Source organism: Excalfactoria chinensis, chromosome 1 (genome assembly GCF_039878825.1).
Source record: "Excalfactoria chinensis isolate bCotChi1 chromosome 1, bCotChi1.hap2, whole genome shotgun sequence".
NCBI classification, from domain to species: Eukaryota; Metazoa; Chordata; class Aves; order Galliformes; family Phasianidae; genus Excalfactoria; species Excalfactoria chinensis.
In genome coordinates, this window is record NC_092825.1 from 77,113,101 (window position 1) to 77,132,997 (window position 19,897).

The 19,897-nt window shown below is 43.9% G+C and overlaps 2 long non-coding RNA genes across 2 annotated transcripts; both read left to right on the forward strand.

Moving 5' to 3' along the window:
• On the forward strand, positions 1-5,646 carry LOC140259928 (uncharacterized). Its single transcript, XR_011905479.1, has 3 exons — positions 1-125; positions 5,132-5,268; positions 5,383-5,646. It is a non-coding gene; the product is annotated as an uncharacterized lncRNA (long non-coding RNA).
• Positions 5,647-9,626: 3,980 nt separating this feature from the next.
• Positions 9,627-19,468, forward strand: LOC140259925 (uncharacterized). Its single transcript, XR_011905477.1, has 3 exons — positions 9,627-9,740; positions 17,217-17,888; positions 18,777-19,468. It is a non-coding gene; the product is annotated as an uncharacterized lncRNA (long non-coding RNA).
• The last annotated feature ends 429 nt before the right edge of the window (positions 19,469-19,897 follow it).

A 19,897-nucleotide genomic window follows, 5' to 3' on the forward strand; every position in this document is an offset into this window, starting at 1 on the left:
TTTCAGAAAATAAGTGTGGAAAACAGGCTGATGACAGCTTTGTGACATCCACCCCTCTGCCTCTGAGTGCCTTTTATCCAACAGGAAAACAAAGCATTCAGTTAAGGAAGACTGGAAAAATTAAGGTACGTGCTTTCCCTTTCTCCTCTATCCACTTCTCAACTACCTGTGCTTACGATTTGCCCGGTGATGGGATTTTGTCAGCTTTTCTCCACCTCCTATAGGTTTTAATCTATCTCATCTCCTACCTGTTTCCTGTAGGGCATCAAAACTCAGATGCCAGCTCCATTAACATAAGGTTGAGTGCCTCTTACATTATAAACAGCCTTGATTAGTGTCAATAGTATTTTCGTCTCATCAGCAGCAAGTTCAAGGCAACTGCTGTCCACGTTTAAATGAATCCAGCTTTGCAGCTGTATTTACAAGCATAGAAACAGTGCTGCATTCTGTGCTTAATTACGTTTGTATGGGGTCTCACTCTTCAAGTCATTTTGGAGAAGCTGGTGCTATTGATTTCATAAAAGTTACATAAATCTGACTGCCATTTCTGCTATTAAACTTCAGTAGCTGGCTCTCTATTGGACCTTGAGATCTGTCTCTTCCCAGGAGCTGGTGTGGGAATGCACAGGGACACTGATGTGCTTTTGTTTTAGGAACTACTGGCCAGCAGGCCTTTTTCAGGCTCAGGTTAGAATGTCTGTTCTCAAGACAATTAGGATGGACAAAAATAGCTTCTCTCTGCACACGCAGAGGAAGGGGAGCTGGTCTCAGTCAAATAAGGGGGATTTTTGTTTTGGTTAAAAGATGTTTGAGAGGCAGAAGAGGTGCCATGGATTTAGTGAGACAGCTGCACTGCAGTCTGAGCAGCAGATCAGTCTGCTGATGCATGGGGAGGACCAGTGTGGAATGGATGGGACTGTTGTACAGATATACAATGAGAAAAACATGAGCTTTTTGCACTTCTGGTTTTGAAGGCTATGATGATTCTGGAACTTTTCCTCACATCCCTCTAAGCAAAAACAAAAAAGCACAAAACTTCAGTTTTTTTTCATATATGTCTGTTGTGGGTAAAACAGTCTCAGTTCAGGGAATTTCACTGAATTTGATTTATTTCCAATTAACATAAACCTTTATTTACTGATTCTGGTGTTGGAAAACAAAGAAGACTTAAATAATTAAACACTGAGGGAAGTCTCTTTCCTCCCCCTTCCCAAGGCTCCGCTTCAGTTCAATACCTTTCTCCCACCAGCCCTCCCCACCCCGTTCTTGTAGGTGGCTGGGTTGGTTTGTGATGATTTCTTGTTCTTTTCTTCCTCCTCTCCTTCCTTCTCTCGTGTTTCCTGCTCCTTTCAGTCTGTATACTCCATGGGCCACAGTCCCTTGGGGTTTTGTTCCTTCTCCACTGTGGGTCCCCAACAGCCAGGAGCAACTCCCTCCAAGTCCTGTCCCCGAGGTACCCTGTGCCCCATCCTGTAGCCCTCAAAACCCTGCAAGTGATACTTAAGCCAATGCCTTTTCAAATGAATTGGAGTAGAGACTGCTGCATTCAGGTGATTGTTGTAGGCAGGACCCTGGGAGGAGAAGAAATCTGCCATTATATGATGTAAGGTCTGGGGAAAATTCCAGTGAGAGTCCATGGACTGGAACAAGGGGTGTCATGCTTTGCATGTCAGAGGAGGGAATTTCTACCTTATAGAATGCTTCATCCATTTTCTCCCAGTAGGAAATCAAGGTTAGAAGGTTGCAAATTTTTTGGTTCTGGAGAAGTCTGATGGGAAAAGCATTAGACAGGAAGCCACCAGGAGCCCTGGTCTGCTCTCAGCCCTACTGCTGGCTTCCTGGATCGAGCATTTCAACTTCGAAATGCTTTTTCCCTTGTAGGTTCTCTAGGCTTTGCCTGTTATGGTGTGCTTAGTCTGGAAGCTGTGTAGAACAGGCTCTGCCTCTCTTGATGAGTGCAACACCCAATACAATGGAGCTCAGTCCCTGCCAAGGCCTTGAGGCACAACTGTAATACAAATAATAAATAATAATAATGTTAGCAACAGAGCATACATATTTATATGAAAATGTACTGATGCAAATCACCTTATATTGACAGCCCTGCTCAGCATACACACAGTGATAGGATTACATTATATCTGTGGCCATAGCTTGATGCACACAAAGTGCAACCCATGAATTAAACCAGAGATGATCTCTGCCAAAGGCACCAGCATCCTTACTCACAAGCTGTAACAGCAAAAACCTCTTGACTAACATATGGCTCCAGAGCCACCTGGCTACACAGAAGAAGTGTGAGAACAGGAGCTTTCCCCTCTATTATGCATCTGGGTTCAGCATGCAAGGTCTGGCACTGTACTTCCATGCACTGCCTGGGTATGGATGACAGTCAAGTAGTCAAGTCCTTCCTATCTCCTCCTTTATTCTCTCTTTGTCTACCATCCTCTTCTTTCCAGTCTGTGGTCAGGAAGGGATGGCAGTGCTGTGTTCTAGACTCAGGAGTAATGCAGCCTGATGTGTCTTCCCAAGGCACCTGTCACTGTGGGAAGATGTATTCCTCAGCAGTATAAACCCTTTTGCTTTAGCCAGGTACCCACCATCTCAGGGCCAGAATCTGGGCACCCGTGCAGAGGAAGCTCTGAAGAACACACACCAGCACCCAGACATGGTGACAGATATTCCATGCTGGTGGTGTGCTTCAAGCAGCTCGACATAAACACCGCCTTCAGATGGTGAAGGGAAATATTTTAACTCACCCACATCCCACAAATGCGACTACAGATCTCTCCGTGTCAGCAACAGAGCTGTCATCGCCCTCGACAAATAGGCAGAGTGTTGCTTGTTTTTCTGTGATTTCTTCCCCATAGCCATCTTAGAGGTTTCTTAGGTAAATCTGTGCCTTTTCCCCTTGTCTGGAAGCATGTATATGTAGTGGAGGAGGCAGTCCACCCATGCACAGACGTCTCTCTGTCTCCTGTTGTCTAAGGGAGAGTCACAAAGGCAGCCAGAGGAATGACTGGGTCCCAGATGCTCAAGAGAAAATGGCAGAGTAATTCTCCACTGCTGCTTACATGTGCTTGGAAAAGACATTAGGAAAGAGATAAATGCATAACTGAAAGGTGCTGAATAATTTGGGGAAATGGGGTCACGCCCACCCACCCATTTGTAGAGCTTAGAGATCTGTATAAAGATGCAAATGAATACATCTGTTGTGTCATTAAATGCAACTGCAGCAACCTAGATGAAAGGGAAAGAGAGTGAGAGAGTGAGGGAGAAGTGCTGACTGGTAATAGCACCACAAAGTTGTCTTCTGAGATGAGGATCTGCCAAGTGCAAAGCCCTAGGCTAGTACTCTGGGTCTGGGTTGAGCATGCATTTATTCTCTCCCTCATTCCCTGCTACATCTCATAGTCTCATGGTGGTACGCAGCTCTTTGTAGAAACCACAGCCCCTCATGCGCTTTCTATGAAGGCTGTGGGAGTGGACTGTTGTGGACCCGGTGGTTTAATCACATCTCCACCACCTTGGGGAGCGTGGCTGTGTTGGCTGCTCTGCTGCAGGCTGGCATTTTGCAGGGAAGGAAGAGAAAGGAATCATCTGTACCTCTGATGGACAGCAGTCCTTTGCTGCCTGAAGCGCCTCTGGGAAGGGAAGGGGGACGAGGTCAAATGACAAGGCGAAAGCACAGACTGCTGTGAGTAATTGAACATGGGAGTGATCCTGACAGTGTTTCTGGCCCCTCTGGCTGCCTGGGTGAGAGTCAGCTGTAAAGCCAAGGTCTGAAAAGATGTTTCAGAAATGTCAGGGCCACAAGAGACTCTTCATGTGATACTTGGCAGCTTAGGAGGGGGTGGGGGCACAAAGTTCCATCACATGCTCAGCAAAACAAAGAGGACACTCCAACTACCTCTTCCCTTCCCCATAATTCCCAGCACCCACCGGAGACCAAGGATGGCCCAATCTCCCTCAATCCTGAACAAAGACACACAATGGGGACTGTTCATAGAATCAGAGAACCATAGAATGGCCTGGGTTGAAAAGTACCACGATGATCACTGAGTTTCAACCCCCCAGCTATATGCAGGGTTGCTAACCAGCAGACCAGGCTGCCCAAAGCCACATCCAACCAGTTCCTTATCTTCTTATGACTTAGGCTGTTCTCTCTATTGTTTCTACAAATGGATTGAATGTAGAATAATCTTCAATTTCCCGTATAACTGTCTTGAACATCTATCTTCTAGTTAGTACTGGTTGCTTCCATTTCCCTCCCCCCCCCCCCTCCTTTTTTTTCCTCTATATATTACGTGAGCACTCTGAATTTCACACCATCTCACTTTCTGCTCAGTCGTATTGAGTTTTCCTCCCTCACCATCCTCTTATGGGACTATGTCACATTGGCCTCTGATAAACTTTGCTGAAGGAACTCCCAATTCTCATTCATACATAAATCAGTATTTATACAAATATAGAGAGATATTGTATGCTCTCTCCTAATAAATTGTACTTTTGACATTTGGAAAGTTAGCCTTTTCAGAGGACCAAGTATATATATATATATATGTTATTGCTTGGCATCACATTCCCTGTGCTCATACTGAGAATAATCAAATCATGATTGCTGGTCCCTGTAGCTGCTTTCAGGGGCTGCAGCTTCTACTGCAACAGGTTGAATGAACTTCCAGTGAGTATAACCTTTTACTAACTTCATCAGCCCTGGATCAGTTGGGCAGGCATGCGTGATCACTTATTTTGTGTGTGTGTGTGTGTGTGTGCAGGTGCAGAGATATTCACAAATGCAAAAGCACGCCTTTCTGTGGTGTTTTAGTACCTATTTTTACTGTTAATGTTGTCCAAAAGCTCATGCAGGTGCATATGTCTACTTTTCACAGTGACTTTTCCCTGCACTGTTATTAACTAGTCATACACTAATCATCTTGTTAAGAGTGGATCATTGAATAGTTCTTCTTTTGAGTTATTTATAATTGTCCTAAATGTTTCTCTGTCTTAATTTACGATTCCCAGACTATTTCCTATTGACCTGCGGGTATCAGTGTAATGCATTCATCAATGTGTTTAGTAATTCTGTATTTTGTTTCTTTATACTGATTTCTACATTTGTCCATCTCAGCCTGAATCCCTCATTGACCTAAAACCCAACCTCCAGGGGCAACCAGCAGCCTCCACACCAGCCATTCACAATTCATTGTCCTTCCTAATGAGAACAACATTAGACTTCTACCTCAACACGACTGAAATGATTTCACGGTAGGAAATGATCATCTGTATACTTCAGAAGCACCGGTGATGTTTGCTATTCAAATTAGAATCCTTTCATACTAACTGTTTTATTATCACTATTATTATTTCTATTTGCTGCAGAAAAGAGGAGAATCATTACTTTCCATCAGTTCATTTAGCAGTGGCTGAAAGTTTCTTCTAGTAAACACAAGGATCAGTCTCTGAAGAATCAAGTAAGTACAAAAACGCAGTGGCATCTTTTATGCAAAGCATCACCCCTATGCCTTTACTCACTGTGCTTTTCCTTAAATGACTGTAATGAGACTGTTAAGCATTCCAGCCTTGTGACTAATCTCTGCAGGTTTCACCGATGACAATAATATCATATTTCTTCTCATCAATGGGAATTTCCATTTCCAGCTTGCTTGTTACCCCGGAGTCTAGAACTGCTGTATAAGTAATAGGAAACCCTCTTTTTTCTTTACAACTTTAGCACAGCAACTCAATTTGTTTTCAGCATGCTGGGTTTGAGTTCAGATTGCATTTGCCTTCTTAGCACCTTCCCTTTGTGTCATTAGTCAAGCAACCGCCTGGCCGTTCCAGCTTGGTTCTGCCAGAACAGAGGAGCTTTGAGATGGAAGCCATTCTGCTCATATGTGATTGTAAATATATATAAAAGACTGAAAGCAGCATTATGAAACCTCCAGCAACTCAGCTACACGCTGCAGCCACTTATTTTCCAGTGACACCACAACACTCTTTTTCCTACCCACCAGCTGGTGAGAAGTGTCAAGCAACAATGCCGGAAGATCACAGGAAGAATTGCTGCCTTCAGACTCCAAACTTAATTACAATGAGACCAACTCCATCATCCCTGCTGCTACTGGTCTTGGAATGCTCTTGTGCCAAGAGTGCCCCTTTTCCTCATTTCATTCCTTGGTAGCTGTTGGTAGGTGGGAGAAAGGATGAGCAGCGCCCTCTGAGTAAGCAGCATCGCAACAAAGGAACTGCTGAATCAGATGTCATCTGGGAATTCTTGAGCAGTAACACCTTTCATGCCAAGGAATCATACCGACCGACTAGCACTCCTCCTCTGTTTTCACAGCCACCATACAGATGGAGCTGTTTGTCATTGGTCGTGCTTACACAAAGCTGGGACAGACCAGCAGCATGAGAATTCCGTCTCCTGATCTGGTCAGCTGAGGAAGTTTTATCTGCATCTTCTCTTCTTTATGGCAGACTGACATAAAATGGAATTTGATGTTCACAGTTTTCTGTTGGTAACCTTGGACTAGAAGTGGGTAATTATCAAACACGGGACAATGAATTCAATAAAGCTCGGATTTTAGGAAGCACTTGAATATGTGGCTTTCTCTAATATCTAAGATATTTCTTGTCTGGCAAAGGATGTAAATGCAGCCGGCCTTAAGCATGTGCTGAAATACTCTTGAGGTAAAGAATTCAACTGGGTAAAAAATGGTAACCATACTGTAGTGGAAAATGACAATATAAAGCATTTCTCCAGGGCTGTCTGGCACTAATGACTTTAATACAGCAAGCTGAACAAACTTATGTGGCAGCAGTGACTGTGAAGAAGGACTTTTAACTTGCCTACAATAACTACCTTGCTAGGAGCTGAGTGTTTCAGACAGTATGATAAATAGAGAACAGGAGCTGGTAGAAGATCAGCACATGGAGGCAATGTGGAAAGCAGATGTGGATGGGGCAGGGTGCAGAACACAGCCATAGGAGAACCTGGAAGCTAAACAGTGACCTCATGAAGTACGTGCTGGCAGCAAAAAGCTTGGCTGCACAGAGAAAGATCTGCCAAGCTGTGACTTAAAAATGCAGAAACTGTGTAAATAAGTGTGAATGCATGAGTGCATGCTACCCAAAAAATGTGCACGTAATGGCTTGCAAAGAAGGCTGGCAAAGGGTTTGTGATCTCCCCTGAGTCCATAGCAGATTCAAACCGTATAGGAGGATAAGTAAAAGTGTGGTGATAATATGTGTATGATGATACTGCTTACACCATAGCTGTGCTTACTGCTTACAGCGCTGATGGAGGGACCAGTGTTCAGTGTTCAGTGCTGAAGCTCTCTTGCTCTCTGTCTCTGCTTACTGATGTTCCAGTGCCTGTAGGTCTCCTGCTGTAACCTCAGTACTGTTCATCGTGCTGAGCCATTCTTCCAATTATATTTATAAGCCTATTAGTACAATTTGTGATCTATTCATAGGCAAGCAATGAACAAAGAAAGAGAGTCAAACGCAGCCAATAAATTGCCTGCAAGAAGTAAACTGTGCCATCAGCAAAAATTTGTATCTCTGTTTTTCTTCTCTTTCTCTTAGATCGTTAATAAACATATTGAACATCCCTGGTCCTGATGCTGATCCCTGGAGCATCTTGCTATTAACCTCCTTTCATGGAGAGAATTGGACGCCTATTCCTTTCCTTTGTTTCTTACCTCTTATCTAGGCTTTAATCCATGTCAGGACTTTGCCTCCCACCCTATGGGTAACAAATTTCTTTAATAGCCGCTTGTGAAAGACTTTATCAAAAGCCTTTTGAAAACTTTAAATAAATTATATCCCCCCACACCCCTTCTCCTCAGTCCAATATTTCATTAACTCTTCCCCAGAATCCTAATAGGCTAGAGAAGCACAAGTCACACTTACAGAGGCAGGCAGACAGGTTTATCTCAGTCGTGTTAGACCCATCTAGAAGCTTTTCTAACTCTATCTTTAATGATTTTTCTTTCAGTGTTTTCCTCCTTGTTCAGAAGTAGAGCTCTCTATTTTATAATTGGATCATCTTTAGCTTCTTTGTTAAACATGGTTACAATAATTGTTCCCCTCTTGGCTCCACAGTCCCACAGGCATTTGTACAAAAAGCTGTTTGAATGAGCACTACCTTCTCATTCAAACAGCTAATGGCCCAGCTAAACTGAACTCTTGTTTCTCAGGCATCTGCTGATGCTTATCATCCACTTTGAAGCTCATATCTTCATCTGCTTTGTCATCTTCTCATGTCTCTGACCCTTCTCAGCATGGGACTTTCAGAAATGTCCAAAAATTGCTTTCTCCTCCCACTCTTCATTTCTACAGGTGAAAAAGCCCAGAGGAAAAAACATTAATTGCTCTCCATGCGCCAGATCCCACTCCAGATGTGGATAAGCAAGAAAGTGGCTAAAGGAGTAGGTGGCTAATTTGGCGAATTGATGGTGGCTCTTCTACCTTTCCAGGTACCAGAATGCTTTATGCTGTTGACAGCTCAGCCTTCACAAGTCAGCCTACTGGATTAATCGAACAGTCCTAAAGCCAGTGCTGATGGCTGCTATCCAATAGCCTACCATGGCCAGTCAGTGACTTTCCACCACCTTGACAGAACTGATGGCAAAGTTTAATTAGGGCTCAGGGCTGATTTCTACCAATGCAGGAGAAGCTGAGGTCTCCAAAGTACTTTTTTCATGGCAAGGGCTGATGGTTTGCTTCTCCTCCTTATTCATAGGCAACTCTTCTGCTGCATTAGAGTATTTTCAGTTCCAAAGTACAAGACATACATCCAGCCTTGAGGCAGAAAAAACATGTGGCCAAGCTGTTATCATGAGAGAGGAAAATCAGGCCTGCAAAACGTCCATTTGGTATTACAGATAGAAAGGTCTCTTAGCTGAACCCTCACAGCTGCTGTACTCATGCTCAGCAGCAACTTAACATCCTGCTCTGTAGTGCAGGGCCTGAAGGTTGGCTTATGCAATGAATAACATGCACAACTCTTCACTGTGTGCAGGGATGGAGTTCAAGCCTGGAAGACATTACAAATTACAGCAGGCCCTGGATCACGTCCATGAATGAAGAGGGTTTGCTAGGGTAGCTGAGCATCCTAAGCCTGCCCATGTCTCACTAAACAAGAAGCTTTCTGTACTTCATATTCACCTGGCACCTTTGCAGGCACCTACCCTGGGAAACTACCCTCCTACTATTCTTCTACAGCACTCCCACACCTGCACTGCTGTGTGCTGGAAGATGCATGTTACTCTGCTGCAGATGGACAGGTTGCTCAACCGGAGCATGGTAATGCACGTACGGGAGGCAGAAGCTCCTGATCCTTATTCTTGTTTGTTTTGTTTCTTCTAAGAAGGCTCTTCCACAACATCAAAATTTGGTGCAGTCTTTAAAAAAGTTAATACTTGTGGAAAACAGGGTGCACTTGGCCTCCTCTTGAGTTACTGTACGGGAAACTATTAATCACAGCCTGAACCTCTGATTAACCATCTGAAGCAAGTGATGGGTCAGCTGCGGGATCACAGGTGAAGGTAATTCAGCTGTTCTCCTGGAAGGGGGTGGAGCTTGACTCCACCTCTCCTAGATCCCACTGAAGGGCTGACCAGCACTAAGGTGGCATCTCTCTCTAGAGATTGTTCCTGTGTGGAGTTTCTGTGGCAAGCCTCAACAGTGGTGAGCATCCATCTTGACTGAATGCCTCAGAAGCCTCAGCACTGGTGAGTCTCTTCCTTGTATATCCTCTGGCTATTCATTCACTTTGTAATTGCAACTATACTTTTGTATGATTGCAACTATATGGTTGCACATAGTTCTCTAAGCAGTCGCTAGCTCTACTGTGTCATTTTCAAGTCCCTCATAGATAGAGATCAGCACTGTAAGCACATGGTAGAGTTGCATAGTCTGGGCTGAGGAACTTAGGGAGAGGAATCTTTTCATATCCCCACAATGGAGGAACTGCGGCACTGTCAGTCAAAGGAGGTTGCTTTATTTGAACGGCTTACGAAACTCCACATATACCCCGAATGCCTTCCTGGGGGTAGAACAGATGATGGCTTACCATGCCCAGTCCTATGTTTTGTTATGAAGGCTGCCTTGGTTGGAAGATTCCTATGCTGTGAGAGGGATGGCTCCCTAACCTGAGCTCCCCTTTGTAACCAGCTCTTGTCTCCTTGCTGAGCAGAGCTGCACAGTTTTGCTTGCAGGGGGATGTCAGGTGCCCACAGAGTCTGGGCACAGATTTGCCATGGTATGATTTGTTCAGCAAAGCTCCTTATACCCTCCTTAATCTCCATTTTATATCTCCCCTGCTGCACTTTACAATCTCTTATATTACTGTAATTTGGGCTGGATTTCCATATTTTAGAAAATGCCTTGCTAAATGATGGTATCTTTCCTCTTATCCATGGTGTTACTTCTCAGCATTACTTCCCACCTGTGGGGAGAATGTATATGCATCATATGGAAGCATGTTAAGACTGTAGTAAATGACCTCATGTCATCTTGCTGTTCCATCATTCTACTATGCACATCATGTGATACAATTGCAGTGTTTCTTCCTGCAAGGCTTGGGGTTCCTCTCAAGCCAGAGTCACTTCTTGTACCTACAAAGATCTCTTGCACTTAGAATAATAGAATTGTTTGAATAAAAAGGGACCTTTAGAGGTCATCTAGTCCAGCTTTCCTGCAGTCAATAAGGACGCCTACAGCTAGATCAGGTTGCTCAGAGCCCCATCCAGACTGACCTTGAATGTGCCTAGGAATGGGGCATCACCACCTCTCTGGGTAACCTGTTCCAGTGCCTCACCACCCTCAATGTAAAAACACTTCTTCTCCATATGCAGTCTAAATCTTCTCTCTTTCACTTTGAAGCTGTTTCCATTTGTCCTATCACCACAGACTCTGCTAAAGACTCTGTCCTCTTCTTTCTTGTAGCCCCTACCTTTAGATACTGAAAGGCTCCTCTCAGGTAACCTTGGAGCCTTCTCTTCTCCAGGCTGAACAGCCTCAGTTCTCTCAGCCTGTCCTCATAGGTGCTCTACCCCTCAGTTCATTTTTGTGGCCCTCCTCTGGACATGCTCCAGCAGGTCTCAGTATTTCCTGTACTGAGGACTCCATATCTGGACACAGTTCTCTAGTTGAGGCCTCACCCGCACAACAGAGGGGCAGAGTAATCTCTTTTGCCCTGCTGGCTGTGCTTCTTTTGATACGGCCCAGAATACAGTTGGCTTTCTGGGCTGCAAGGGCACATTGCTGGCTCGTGTCCAGCTGCCATCCATCAGTACCTCTAAGTCCTTTTCAGCAGGGCTGTGCTTTTGTCCCCCAGCTTGTATTGGTACTGAGGGTTGCTGTGACCTATATACAAGACCTTGCACTTGACTTTGTTGAACCTCTTGATGTTCTCCTTTGCCCATTGCTTGGGTCCCTCAAGATGGCATCCTGTCCCTCAGGCACATTGACTGCACCCCACAGCTTGATGTTATCTGCAAACTTGCTGACAGTCCCAGTGTCAGTGTCACTGATGAAGTTATTGAACAACACCTGTCCCAGTACTGACCCCACATCCTCTAGTGAGGCCTAAGCAAGTCCTCACATCCAGTGTGTGAGCACACTTGCAGGGCACAGGTTGTCCTATAGGCTCCCTGTGGAACAGCTGGCTGGGACAAATACAAGATGCAATGCTCAAAAATTCCCTGGAGGCTGGTCTTGTATTGTGAGAGAAGCATAGCTCAGGAATCTGCATATGAATCCCTGGAATCCTGTATTCAAAACCTGTGTTGCATGTGTGATTTTTATGCCTTGAAGTTTCACGTTTCCTGTTTCACAGAAGTCATTAGGAAGAGCTATTGACAAACAGGAGCTGTTCAAAGCGGAGCAACCAGAATGATCAAGGGACTGGAGGAATTGATTCAGAAAGAAAGATTAAAAGGATAAAGTCTGGAGAGATTGGTTAAATAGCAAGTACGGAGCACATTATAACCTACACATACTGAAGAAGTATCTCAGAAACAGGAAAAGACCAGTACTGTGATACATGGGGACGCAAGTGGGAACAGGCAGAAATTGAGAGTAACTTGAATTTTCTCTTTGAGATTAACTTTCAGACAATAGGGAAAAGAGAGATGTTTACTGTCATTACTCTAGCCTGATGGCAGTGCTTCAGAAACCTAGTTGCTCTCAGTTTATAAAACCTAGGACAAAAAAGTGGCAAATACATTGTAGGAGAAGACATCCAGAGCTAGTATTGGGTCCAAGAATGGCGCAGGCATGCTGCTGAGGAGGAGTCTTCCCAAAGTAACTGTGGGTGAAGCAGCACTCTTTTGAGAGCCCCACATAACTCAGGGGAGCCCTCTTGACACAGCAAAACATGCAGTGTACCTCCATGGGAGTCTGCTGTCCTCACTTTGCATGAGGAATGGCTTGTGGATAAGAGCAGTGCTGCTCTGACAAGGGCCATGTGCACAAGTAAGGTTCCTGCAGTCCTCACTCACCATCTGGCCCATGGGTTCTGGCATGCTAATGTCATTTGTTAGTTTTAAACTTGACTACACAGCATGCCAGGCTGTGCAGCTGAGCAAGCCTGCCCAGATGCTTATCAACTGCAAATTGGTGCAAATATCTATTTATGTCAGCTGAGGCTGTGGGCCACTCTTCCTAATGAACCATGTGTCCACTGTACACTCATAGATTCACAGAATTGAAGGCTAAAGGGAATATTAGATCAGCTGTTTTGACCTTCTCTGCATAAAATCATAGAATCATATCACTGGCCATTAGTTCCTACCTAGTTACCCATGGATTGAGCCCAGTCATTTGCCTTTGACTGAAACATGCTTTGTGTTCAGTTAACACAGTACTTGTTGAATGAGGTTTGCTGTTGATCTCAAGACATCCAGACATGGCCAATCCTCTCCTTCAGGCGAGTCTTCTTTGCTGTAGCTAACCAGCTTTGCTCTTTAGTAGAAAGCACACATTTTCAATGTGAACCTGCCCTGCCCCATCAAGCATTATCTTCCCTAGTTACTTTCTCTGGTAGTCATGGTTTGCTTGCGCTCAAGCCACAGTGTCCGATGATTTGTAATAACTTTTATGTTTAGTCACAGCTTTCAGATGAAAATCTTTTCTGCAATGGGTTATAGAAGGTTCATAGTGAAAATTATGCAGAATATTTGGCATTCTCATAGAAGTAATTGTACGTTAAAAGTATGTGTATGTTCTGTGACTTTGATAACACTGGCTTATCAGCTCACCTGTTTGTCTGATCAGTCATATCATCATACAATCATTTGAGTTGGAAGGGACCTGCAATGAACAGGGACATGCACAGCTCCATCAGGTTGTTCAGAGTCCAGTCCAGCCTGGCCTTAAATGCCTCCAAGGATGGGGCTTCCACCACATCTCTGGGCAACTTGTTCCAGTGCCTCATCTCCCTTACTATAAAAGCCTTCTTCCTTACATCCAATCTAAATCTTCCCTCTTTCAGTTTGAAACCATCTCTCCTTGTCCTGTCACAGCAAACACTGCTAAAGAGTCTGTCCCCTTCTTTTTTACAGCCCCTCCTTTAGGTTCCACCCATCTTAAAAGCTCAGCATTTCCCTGTGATATCAGTAGCATCAGTACAGTCCCTGACACGTCCATACTGCAGCTTATTTGTCTTTGTTGAAGTAAGTTGGTCTCTTCACATGTTTCCTTGAATTTCTTCTTCTGGTTGTTGCCAGTGATGGTACTGGGGTAGAAATATTTGTGATCTGATCCAGCACAGCTGCTCTTATAAGCAAACCTACACTTGAGAAAGGATACAGAAGGGTTTTGCTTGCTCTCACTTTTCTCCTTCCAGCTACTGGGGGGCCTGGGGTACAAACACAAGCCTAGGCTTTAGGAGTCATTATGCCAGCAGAATTGTTTTTTAATGGAGGCGGTGGAAGGATCTGTAATAACACATCCAAAATGCACTTTCTGCAAATAGTATGCAACACTGACTTAAAATTTGCCATGTCTACAAACATCCCTGCCAGTAAACTGATTTGTGAGATAGCTCATGGAAACACAGCAGAAAAAGGGGAGTGAACTCAGCAGAAAGGAATTAATTACAAATTCGAAAGAAGATTTGTGGGTCATTCCTCAGGACCTGCTAACAGATTTAAAGCAGCTTAACAGCGAGCTGATTTGGGGGCATGCTTCCACAACCCCCAAGCAGTGCTGTGCAAAGGTGTCTTTGCTTGCATGGCTGGGGGTGGCATGGGAATCTCTCCTGGTGAACAGACGTATCTCCTGGGTTACTTATGGGCAGAGACTTCATCTTGCTTCTGACCTCAGCAGCTTTCCTGGGCATCTAGGCACTGCCAGAGGCACAGTATCTGAATGTGATCCAAGCATTGGAAAACAGAAATAAAACTAACAAGCTCTCTGCCTTTTTCCTCCTCCTCTATAGGCTGGAGGGAAGAGAGCCTGATTATTTTATGGGGTGATCTGTTTGTTTAGATGTGTGAGCGTGCTAATGAGTGGGCTGGTGTATGCCTTGTGCTTTGCACCCGAGTGGGTGGGCGCAGAATGCTTAGTGTTGGAAGGCTGTGCTGGGGAGCCGAGTTCTCTGGGGAGCAGGCTGGAGCTGCTGTGGTTGCTCTCAGTGTTCCTGGGAGCAATGCAACTCATCCAAAGCCCATGGAAATCCTGTCTCTGGCATACACAGACTGCATCCTTTGAGTCAACTGTCTGCTTGCTCCTGCACAGTGCTGCTGCATCAGAGTTATGCAGAAAGGTGGATTTCTGCAGCAACTCCAACAAAATCTGTGGTCAGTGCCGAGTACTGGGGCAGAGACCTTGAAGGTGACTCTGTCTTCACTGGTGGCCGGTACAAATGAGGGAGCAGTAGGGTGATGTTCTCACAGTAATCTGTGTTGCCAGGGAGACCGCAGGCTGTGTTTTGTCAACTGGAGCTTTTCCAGGATGCCTGGCTTCTTCACTAGATATTAGCTGCAATAATCAGTCACAAACGCTTGGATCACTGTGCTGAGACCGGTGTCTGATAGGATAGGACACCATCTTCTGGCAGGATGCAACTGGAAAGGGGTGTTATAGAGATGTGTTTATCTGGAAGTTACACAGCAGCAAGGTGTCCACGGGGTCTTCAAAGCTACAGGTGGACTTAAGAGTTGGGCTGATGGTGTTATGGAAATGCATAAGGGCTTTGGAGTGTTTGGTTTCTTTTTGCAAGCATCACTTTGTTTGCCACTTTCCTGCTTTTTCCTGCTTGCCACAGGTCTTCCTCAAGGGTTATTTTAATGGAGGCATGGTATACAGCACCTTGTAATAAAATAAACCGTTCTCAGCACATGGAGATATTGTCCCAGCGCAGGTGCTCTTGCAGTGCAGCCCCAAACTGTTCTGAAACCTGTCTGAAAGACGGGCTGCTCCAAAAGTAATGCCTCCTGTTTTATGATATCAGAGGTGGGTGTTGGTGGTGTGGCAGCAGAGGTTGAACCTTCCCACCAATATTGCATAACATGTTTTTGCTGTGCAACAAATGGAAACAGAGGGGTGGTCTGGTAAAATGTGGAAGTGTGCATGAAGCAAGGGTTTTTTTGTCACTGAATTCCACCACGTGGAACAAATGGCACCTACTGACATTCATCGACACTTACTGAATGTTTGTGGAGACCAAACAGTGAATGTGTGCACAGCGAGGCAGTGGGTGGTGTGTTTCATGCAGTCATGACAGTGGGGCACCTCCATTGGTGCAGATTTTTGTGAGCACAGCAAACTCTTGATCATCACTGGCAGAAATGCACAGCTAATGGTGGTTACTGTGTTGAAAAACAATGTTTGGTAGCCAAGAATTTGCTCTGTCTAACAGTGTTATTGTGCTCTTTGTATCTACTATACTTTCCATGGTAATAAATAGAAGGCATTACTTTCAGACTGACCTATGTAATCATACTTCCTAATCTAATCCAACAGCTCTTCTTCTTTGGATTTAAAAAACAGTGCATTTTGATTAAAAGAAGAAAAAGAAGAAAGAAAATAAAATCAGCAGGATGAAAAGGAGAAAAAAGGATTTTCTTCCTAACTAACAGAAGATCTGAAATACATTAAATGCAATAATGGAATTCCAGATAAAAATGTGGATCTAGGGCTGCAAGAGAAGATTAGTAAAATTCAGGTAAACAAAAATAATCATGTAAAAATATCTTTCCAGGATGATTTGCTTCCTTTAAAAAAAGCTTTCAAACCCATCTTTCAGTAAAAGCGTAGGAAATTCAAAGTGAGTGTGATGGTATGAGAAACTCTAATAACAGTAAATACGGAATTGCACGGTGAAGCAACCTTAAGCCTGACTCCAGCAATGATTTGAGAAAAATCAGACATTCTGAGACTAACCTTGTCCATCCATTACCCGCAGTGTCATCAGATCAATGGCCACAAAACTAGAATGCTTTATTCTCCGTCGCTCTGAGGTTGTGCTGACTCTGGCCCTTCTTTACAGCCATGCACGCTCGACAGAAAAACACATATTTCACAAATTCCTCACCAGACAAATAGCCCATTGAAACCATCACTCTGCACTTGTCATTCTGATTCTATTTACCCCAATTAAAAAAAAAGGACTGTGAAACACAGTGGAGATGAATCTCGGCGAAGCAGAGCCTGACACCCTTGGAGGTGCTGGGCAGGACAATGAGTCTCGCTTTCCCAATACAAGGAGCTGCATGACAGTACAGTTACTTGCTGAGGTCCCCCAAAATGGAGGAAAGTTATTTCCCTAACTCTGCTTCAGGTCTTAACAGCTTCCCCACTGCTATGCTGGTGCTGTACTTCTCCCCCTCTGCCCAGCATTGCAGCGTGCTCTGCAGTAGTGGGATTTTGCCATTTTGCAGTGGAAAGGTTCTTTTAAGAGGGCACAGGGGCTGGTTTGGAACTTCTCTCTGTTACCAGATGGCTAGAAAGAAATTTCTGAATTCATAGGCTTCCTCATGCAGAGTACTGAAGGTAATCTACTTTAGCAGGAGGGCTGGATTAGGTGATCTCAGAGGTACCTTCCACCCACTAAAATTCTGTGGTTCTGTGATTCTGTGGCTGTAAGAACCAAAGCACTTTCACGTGTTTGTTCTGTGTGGACCTGCCTTTCAGCTGTGCACAATCTATATTGATATTTTTAATGTTCTGTAATAACTACAGCTGTTTTCTCTCATTTGCAGGCCCTGCAACAGAGGGGAGCAGCAGGATGGGTGGTCAGGAGCTGAGAATATGGGCTTGAAGGCACCCAGAGGATGCCCAGAGGCCAGGAGGATCTTGTGGCTCCTTGTAGATGGCTTTGTAGTAGTGTTGCATATAACAGAGATATCCCTGCTACAGACTGGAGCCAATTCTGCAGGTGTCAGTGAGCAGCTAGAAACAGGAAACCTGGTCCAACATTGGCCTCGACACCTAGCACTGTGGCTGGATCCAAAAGACACAAACCATTACTTCTTGGAGCCTTCGAGCGAAACAGAACTGGACTATCTATTGGTTTAAACAAACATCAGCCAAAAGAAAGCTGCCAGCCCAAAAGCACTGGATTAGACTTTGCTGTGAACATTTTGTACAAAAAGAAAAACCTGCTGTTTCAATATCACTGTTTTTCTGACTGGGTTTGATGATGACACTGGTTTTCTTCACAGTTCACGGGGAGAGTCATCAAGAAATAGTCATCTTTTCCGTCCTCTCTGTTGAACGGCTCTATAACCTTGGTGTGAATTTATAGTCTGTCATTGCCTTTTGAGATGCCATATGTGCAAGAGAATGAGAGGGAAGGAAATGCTTTGTTTCTGAAAATGATGCCACACTTACTACTGTTACAGTGCTGTGGACAATGTATATCATTTAAAATGGTAAGAAGAGGTCTTGGGTGAAGGAAGACCCTGTGGCAAACACAAATGCCTCTTGTCCTTTGGGGCAAAGGAAAGACAGCACAAAACCCCCTGCTACTTAATGTAATTTAATTCATTCCAAGAGGGAGAAAGTTCTCAATTGTTTTTAATTATTTCCCATGGATAAATCTTCTCTGACAGGAAAGATTCAGCAGTACTCAGTGAAGGGCAAATCCTTCTATGGGTAGGAACTCAATGCAAGTTTCTTTTCAGAACATGGGTAACTTTCTAACCAGGAGATTGATGAGGAAACTCCCATCACACCAAAGTTTTTTAGTTCCTTGCCCTTGCTTGACCCTACTGATTTGTTGTCATCTTGTGGGTTTTGCTAGTCCTATCTTAGCCTGCTTCTAAAACAAGGTCCAAAAGAAACTGCAAATATCTGTCTCTGCTTTTGATGTTCTTCTAGCTGTTAACTATTATTATTGTTGTTGTTATTAATAGTATTAAAACAGAAGTTCCTGGAATAGAACCATAGTGAACAGACGTACACACAAACAAAACAACAAGAAAATTCTTGATCTATAAGATGTAGGATTTATTTTCTGGCATCATTTGGACAAATGACCCATGGCAAAATGGCTTAGCCTTCACAGCCACTGAAGCTGGATTGCACCTTTGAGATCCACTCCCCCGTGCTTGCAGATTGCATTGCATGAGGCAGTGTCTAGTTGTGTGTGCTCAGGTGTGTGTGTATGCTGATGTTCTTTTTATCTCTCCCCAATCCTTCTGAGTGGAAGCAGTGTAAATGGCAGCAGAGACTGATGGTTATGTGCCAGGTTAAGCATAGGTGCAAGGAAAGGTCTTTTCAGCCATTAACCAATTCACTTATCTGTTATGTCCTACTAGGAAAAGGCTGGAGGCCACATGGAGACAACTGGAAAGTTAAATCTGGGTTGTGGTGGGAGTACTTACAACATGTAGAACATGGGTCCAAGCAGTCAAGCAAGCTGTTCAAGCCAGACCTAGGACCTGAGCTACAGGATGTATGCTGCTTCCCATGCTTCTTGATCCAGGAGCTCTGAACTGACTCAAAGCTGTGCTCATGGGACTCATGGCCAAGTTGCAGATCCCAGCTGAGGGACATAAAGGGTGAGCTCTAATTCTGTGCCATGATTATGCCAATCATTTTGGATTATCTTATTTTCTATTCATACTTCTTACAGCTGTAGCACGTGTTGTACAGCTTACACACACAATGTGTTAATCAGACCCATAGTGTAGAGTGTAAAAGTCGTTTCTGGTGCCCACGTTATAAGCTATGGATAGGTCATTTTTCCTGTAGTTATGCTGCCAGGTACTTGTAGACAGAGAACATACATACACAAAAAATACCATGACAAGATGCTAAGTGTCTAATGGAAAATAGTAGTGATCAGTAAGGGTAGCAATAATATTTAGTTTGTATCACAACTTGATGAAAAATTCTCAACTGTTATTTTCTTAGCAATTTTTTAGCTTGGTATTAAAACCAGAACTTTATCAGTTTAAATGTATCTCCAAAAGAACATGTTTGTGAAGAATCTGAATGTTGATAGAAATGGTCGAGTTATTATGATTCTTTTTTTATGATCTTGGTAAGCGAGAACTGGTCAGTTATTACCACTAATTATTGTATTATTAAATACCATACAATGGTGATAGTTTTCTTTCTTTTGTTTTTTGATTTCTCTATTTTAATATTTTTCTAAATTTCTATCAGACTAGATGCAAGTCCTGTGAAGAGATTCTAATATTCCAGTTCAGGGTTTGCTTTAGACAGTTTTCACAGAGTCTTGGAAGCAGCACCTAGACTACATGGTCAAAGCCAGTGGGATAAAACCCAAGAGAACCCCAGAGTCACCCATGTCCAAGTGTAAACATGAGTATCTTTATGATTTGCATTGTGCTCAGCACAGTGGGAAGCTAATCCCAGTTCAGGGCTTTGAGGTGTTATCACAAAAGCAGTAATGAATAAACAAGTTAAAATA